Source organism: Argopecten irradians, chromosome 14 (assembly GCF_041381155.1).
Source record: "Argopecten irradians isolate NY chromosome 14, Ai_NY, whole genome shotgun sequence".
Taxonomy (NCBI): domain Eukaryota; kingdom Metazoa; phylum Mollusca; class Bivalvia; order Pectinida; family Pectinidae; genus Argopecten; species Argopecten irradians.
This window is the reverse complement of record NC_091147.1, coordinates 4027155-4034012: the sequence shown is the minus strand read 5'-3', so window position 1 is coordinate 4034012 and position 6858 is coordinate 4027155. Positions and strand designations below refer to the sequence as shown.

At 33.3% G+C, this 6858-nt stretch overlaps 1 long non-coding RNA gene across 1 annotated transcript; it reads left to right on the top strand.

The window, feature by feature from the left end:
• The first annotated feature begins 3008 nt into the window (after window positions 1-3008).
• LOC138307566 (uncharacterized) lies at window positions 3009-5877 on the top strand. Its single transcript, XR_011206006.1, has 2 exons — window positions 3009-3708; window positions 4655-5877. It is a non-coding gene; the product is annotated as an uncharacterized lncRNA (long non-coding RNA).
• Window positions 5878-6858: the final 981 nt, after the last annotated feature.

Genomic DNA, 6858 nt, shown 5'->3' with positions numbered 1-6858 from the left:
GCGAATATCAACTAGAAAAATATTTCCAGTAACAAATCCTAATGGTCATATATGTATAATAATCAACCTCATTCAAAAATTTTGAATCATTTGAACATTATACACTTTTGATACAAATGTATATGGACTGAACCTTCGGAATCGAATGAAATCGAAAAGGGGATACCCCCACGATGGATTCATATTAATTGGAAAAGGAAAACTAAAACTAAGTGATGGTTTTTGTTTTTACTTGACCGGAATGTTTTTATTATTTCAATATTAATGTGAAATTCTGCTACTTAAAGGTTCACTTATATCTGTTCATGATATTAGAACGGTTATAAAAGGTAAACTGGTATTTGCGGTTAAAAATTTTATTTTGGTGGTGTAAATGTCAATTCACACACCAAATATACCGGTTAACCGCGCGCTGCCCACTAGATATTCAACCAATCAATTGCACATTGCCTAGCATTGTTGGTATCAGCCCTATTTGTTATCAATTTAACACTTGCATCACTAACACTCCACCCTATTCAAATGTGATACTACGCCGATAACATAGAACTCAAACCCAGTTTATGGTCCGCAATATGAATCTGCTGAAGTCACTCCTATAAGCGGTAACACGTTAGTGGTCTTAAATATGGCAACCAAATGTAATGGGCATGAGTAATGTGCCCACCATCCGGGGCTTGAAAATACCGACCAAGGACCCCTTTTACTTTGTGCCATATGCACAAAGAAAATTCACCCTTAGATTTTGAGCAAATCTAGAAAGATGGCATACCATAATCTACTAAAAGTATTCAATTTAATACCGTCTTATAACAATTTTCCAAAAACATGACTGTCAATTATAGCAACACAGCAATTATTTGAGCGATTTGATTTCCACACTTCAGTTGGCTGTAATTTTACACAGCCAGCCATTAATTTTTAAGGATGTGGTGTAATTCTATAGCATTTTTATTATAGAGTAATAAACAAGCTTGGTTTACAGTTATCTAAAATTTTTCTGACATCACTTGACCACTTCAGCAAATTATTTGTGCGAGTATTTAACATCTATAATTATCCTAATCCATTTATTTTGTTGGCTGGAGGTGTCCCCAGTGCTCTTGTTGATTAGACCATCGCTGCCAACGAAAAATCAGTCCATGCAGACTTTTAAAATGGTATAGTACATGGTATATAACATGTTATAATGCAGATAAACTGTTTTGCAGTAAGTTAGTATAATTGCGGTCCAGTTGTATCTTAGATCTTTATTAGCTTTTGTGTATAGACTTTGTTTCCATTTTGGGATCCAGCTTAACTGGTTTTTAGCTAATGTGCAGGGTCTATATAGCTAGATGTCATGGTTTTTAGTGCTCAGTGTTTCATCATCCTATCCTCCTTTTGGTTATTAGGGCTGGATCAATATATCGATAGTATAACCGATATGTATCGGTTTTCAGAAGCGTATCGAATATCGATACGCAAACATGCTGTATATCGCTGTATCATTTTAATAACTCAACCTACTGTTTTTATTATATGAAAGATGGAAAATTCCAAACAAAATATATTCTTAAACATCCATTTAAGTAAGAGCATTTTAATCAAAAGGAAGTGTTTGAAGTATCTGTGTCACCTAGATGGATTAGAAATGCCTTTTCAAAGCTAAGAACACGAATTGACAGAAATAAATCAAGACAGATGGTGAACCAAATCAAATGTTCGGTAGGTTTTTGCCAGGTTATGGAATGTTTTATCAAAAGTGTCTTTTATCGTCACAATATTCAATTCACAATGGTCAACTGAATTTGAAAAAAATTTCCAGTATATCGTCAATACGTATCGTGTATTGTTTCAATGTATTTTCAATACGTATCGTATCATTTTAGACCTTCCAATACCCAGCCCTATTGGTTATTAGCATTTGCATCAATATTTCCATTCAAACAACTTTTTTCTCAAGAACCTAGATGCACAATATTGTATGTAGCATACGAGCATATGTTTCCAACATGAATAACCATGCTTAATCTAAACATGCTAAGGTTAGTGCAATATGTTTTGTTATATATTGCAATCTGGAATAAAAGTACAACAAATCACCGCTTTGTTTATAATATCAAATGATAACGGTTGTTTTATTCATTTTGATTTTCTGACATAAATATGATGAACATGGTCAAAATAAATATTTATTTAGCATCTGGATGAATCCACAGTGTTTGTTGTGAACTTTAATAATTTTTCATGTATCGCTGCATTAAAATTAAAATTAAAATACAATAGGAGATTTATTATAGAAAAAGTCAATTTCTAGTGTCGACTAAATGTATGTAATATATCATCAATGAAAAAGAGGGCGGGCAAAATCCCAATGGAGAAAAGATAGGATAAAATTCTGTTTACTATTCTGTCGACTCTGCGGTAGTCAACAATGATACAGAAAGGGTTGATATTATACTTATCACTCCCTGGAAATTTTAAATCTAATTGATTATTTTCATATAACTAATGTTTCTCGACATCACTATAATACGGTGGTTTCGAGATCCAAAAACGACGTGCATGTTTCCCGACATTACTCTAATATGACGGTTTTGAGATCCCAAAACGACGTGGGTAAAGCGCTATTTACCGTTGATTAGTCCCACCTTCGTGTCATTATGACATCACAAAAATCATGTCAAATGAAGACATCATAATCACCAGAAGGTGGGACATAAAAAAGATGAACATGGTCAAAGGTAATTATATAAATAATTCTTTACCCACGTCAATTGGCATCTCGAAAACCCTGTAATACCGTGCAGTAGTTGACTCCAACTACGCAGCAAATTGAATCTACATCGTCAACACCAATTTACACAGGGTATTGTAACTTCATTTTAGGCCATAAATCTTCTTGATAAATTTTCAATTCTTGTTTCTGAAACATTAAGTACACATTTACCAGTTATATTTTACACTGTATATATACACTAAGGTATAATTATCTTATTGTGCTTAGTTGCTTAGCAAAATTTTGGCGAGGGTTACCTCGCCATTGTGATCGTGGTTGCAAAATTCTCTTTCAGTCAATATCCTCAATATGATTGGCTAAGAACTTGCTCGCAGATACTAGCGCTCCTAGCGGCAGTGTATTCAACAACTTTGATTTTACCGGGAATTTTAAATAGCAAATTTTGAATATGAAAGTTACTGAAATAAGCGTATCTGTAATGTTGAAATAGGAATAGTAGATTACTACTTTCATATCCTTACCATATACATCATCCAAATGATCTTAGGTTGGAAAATTTTCACTTGAATTGTGTACAATGTATCTAGTCTTTTCGTCCCGAAAATGTTGTTTTCAATACATGAAGACGTTTCGTCCCGAAAATGCTTCGCTTCGCCCCACGCGTTTAGTCCCTACTAGTGACAATTATCCCGCAACGGAAAAAATGAAATCTATATTTCACCTCAAACATTAAAATTGTTACAATAATGATTTTTGCACTTTGAATCATATTAGTTCGGGAGCAAATATATTTCAGGACGATATGGAGATTTGTTTATCACGGCTGCGTTATGCCACATGTACGTGTAAATCCACAATGGAAGAAAGACAACTCTAACAAAATTTTGGACAAACTTGGACTACTGATAAAATAGCACGTGACAGACGGTGAACATTTTGTAAATGTCCAAGGTGGCGTAATCTTAAAACTAACGGCAGTTAATAAGGTATGGATATTTACCACATCCATTATTATCGATAATTGTATAAGCACAAGTATAAATATTAGATTATATCTATATACTAAAGCACGTTCAGAGATTACCACTAAACCATACATGTACTTTTAAAACATTTTAGTTATTTTCACCACAGGAGCTTGACGTTCTGATCATATACATACAGCATATGCATTAAACTAGGTAATACGAAGTATACATTTTTGGCCGAATGACATAAATCATATATGGAATGTTCATATAACTCGAAGTGATATTTTTTGGACTACTAGATCGACGAAAATGCCGATTTCTTCTTCATAATTCTTCCGTAAAACGGCACTTAAAAAGCTGTTTCAATCTGTAACAAATGTAGAGAAAACTGTTAATTGTTTAGCAATTATCCTGAGTTATATTTTACCAACAAGCATCAGAGATTAGCAATTAAAACTTACATAAACATATTCCCGACTCTCACTTGCATTGTGTGATCACTCGAGCGGAACTAATCTCTACCACCTGGCACAGTCTTACAAATGCAATCGCACAAAAGCCCACATGATCACTGTTTTGAGTGCGATTACATCTTAGGGTGTGAACAATGTTAGTTTTTTAACTTTTTACTCAACAAAATAGACTTTACGCTTTTCATGATAAGCACCATCATTTTCTGTATAACTTATTAATTTACCACTGTACCCATGCATACGTGTGTATTTATACTTCTTTGTGCACATTATATAACAACTGCTATAGACTGTATATTACAATCAATTTATGAAGGACAAAACTCTTACATGTAAGAACAGGAGGACTGAAGAACAGCGGAAATTAAAATTCAATAATATTTCCTCTATGCTGGTATTGCTATTTATGAAAAATGTTTAATTATATGATATTAGCCTTTTCAGTAATTACTCTGTTAATACATTTATTGTTTCCTTATGTTTTACAGAATGTCAGCATGCATGTATCATTTCAACTGGAAACAGTCTAGGAGAAGAATTGTGTGAACAAAAAGAAGTAATTTTCAACTGTGGAAGCTTAATATTGTAATGATTTTCAATCCGAAAATAATTACTATCATCATCTTCAAATTCCTTATTGTGAATTTAACTGTAATATGTTTTAAGCATATACCTGATATTTGTTTATATTCTATGACATGTACATGCTTGAAATGAAATGAATAAATAAAAGATTATTTAAATTTAAAACACAATATGACATTAGCTGTTTATATTTTTTGTCAAAAACATATTAAGCTTATCGTTCATAACACACTAATCATCACCTTCGAGACAATTTAATGAAAATCAATTAAACATTATTTGTATAACACAGGTCGTCTTATGTTTTCCCCGCCTTGACTATCAATGTTCCCTGATCACTCTGAAAGTATTGATTTTACCTTTTTTTTCGGTCACCACATGAACTGCCTTTAAATCAATCACACCAATGAGACATACATTTACTGCATTCATTATAACACTGTAAGGCAATTCTGCAAGATCAGCGAACATTGTTGATTTACCTTGAATATCTACATGCACAGTATGGTACCATATGTAACAGGAGAGGAGAAAATGTAGCGGCAAGACCGGGATTCGATCCCGGGACTCTCCGAACACTAGCTGAGTGCTCTACCGACTGAACTACCTGGTCATCGATAATCGACCCAGTCCAGTCCCGCTACACTCCTCCCTCCTTTTTTGAATACATACGAGACCCTTTCAAACACCACAACCGTTGGTTATTTAGTTGGGTGCCAATTCTGTAACAGGAGAGAAGAAAATGTAGCTCTTCCGACTGAGCTACCTGATCGCCGACAATCAATCCAGTCTGATCCCGCTACAGATATTTATCTGGTTATTTTATCTCCCTTCCTATTTTCAATCTACCTTTATGACTTAGAATCTTACCTGATGGAAAAGAATATTTTGTCTTACAAATCTTGACAAATTATGCACACTGTGATTGTTGCAAGCTAAACTACGTATCCGCTAGCTGATTGCTGTTGATTGCTAATGATCTCAAACACACTAATTACTTATTGTGCCAAGTTAAGTAAATATATTCTACTCTTTTCAAATATTCCTGATTACTATTCATGTGTAATATCTCAAAACATTGACATGTGCACGGAGTACGGTGGCCAATAAAAGAAAACAAACGCAATGCGGTTTTCATATGTTATTTCTTCTAAATACAACACTTTTTGTGCAAGTTGTCAAGCATTTATGGGGAATATTTTGCATTGAAATTGTCACCTTCATACATCGGTTTTGGGACTCCCTGGACATTGTTTTCCCCATTTTGTTGATGCGCAAAATATACTGATAGTAGATTTTTTAAGCATTTTCAGCCCTAAAAATTACCTGCGCAAAATTATACCAGTTTTTACGGTATATGATATTGGAATGTATCCCAAACTTTTTATCATATTATTTGCCAATAACACTGTTATGATATCAGAAATATCTGATGGTCTACAACAAGTGTTACATGAATTTTAACAATATTGCATAACATGGAAATTAGAACTTAATATCAGAAAGATAAAAATTGTGATCTTCTCAAGACGTAAATCGGTACAACAACACCAGTTGATGTTATGGAATACAGAATTAGATTTATAAGAATTGTTTACATATCTAGGTACAGAAAATAATGTTAATGGTAGCGTTTTTAAAGAAAGGGAAAAAACCTGCTGAACAAACAATTAAATCGGTGTTTGCTGTTTATAAGAAATTAAGGAATGTATCTCTTCCTGTTCATCTTAAACTGAAAATATTTGATTCACTTGTAATGACAGTTTTATTATACTCATCAGAGGTATGGGAAACGATCATGAAGTTAAGAAAGTGTACAAACAATTTCATGGTCTATGGTGAGCTAACAAGTTATCCGGTTTGAATTGAAGTTCGGATACAATGTATATCAATCAACTTGCTGTTTTACAAAAGAATAATTACAAAACTTGTTAAAAGTATACCAATTGACCAATTTATTCAAAAATCACATGGTGATATTGATAAGTCTTCTAGAGGACAGATATATTCTATATTTAAGACATTTTGGCATAGAAAAGTATGCCTCTTGTCTTTCTCTGCTGCAAAACAATACTTGTTAACTGATACTGTGGTCCCAGCAACTTGA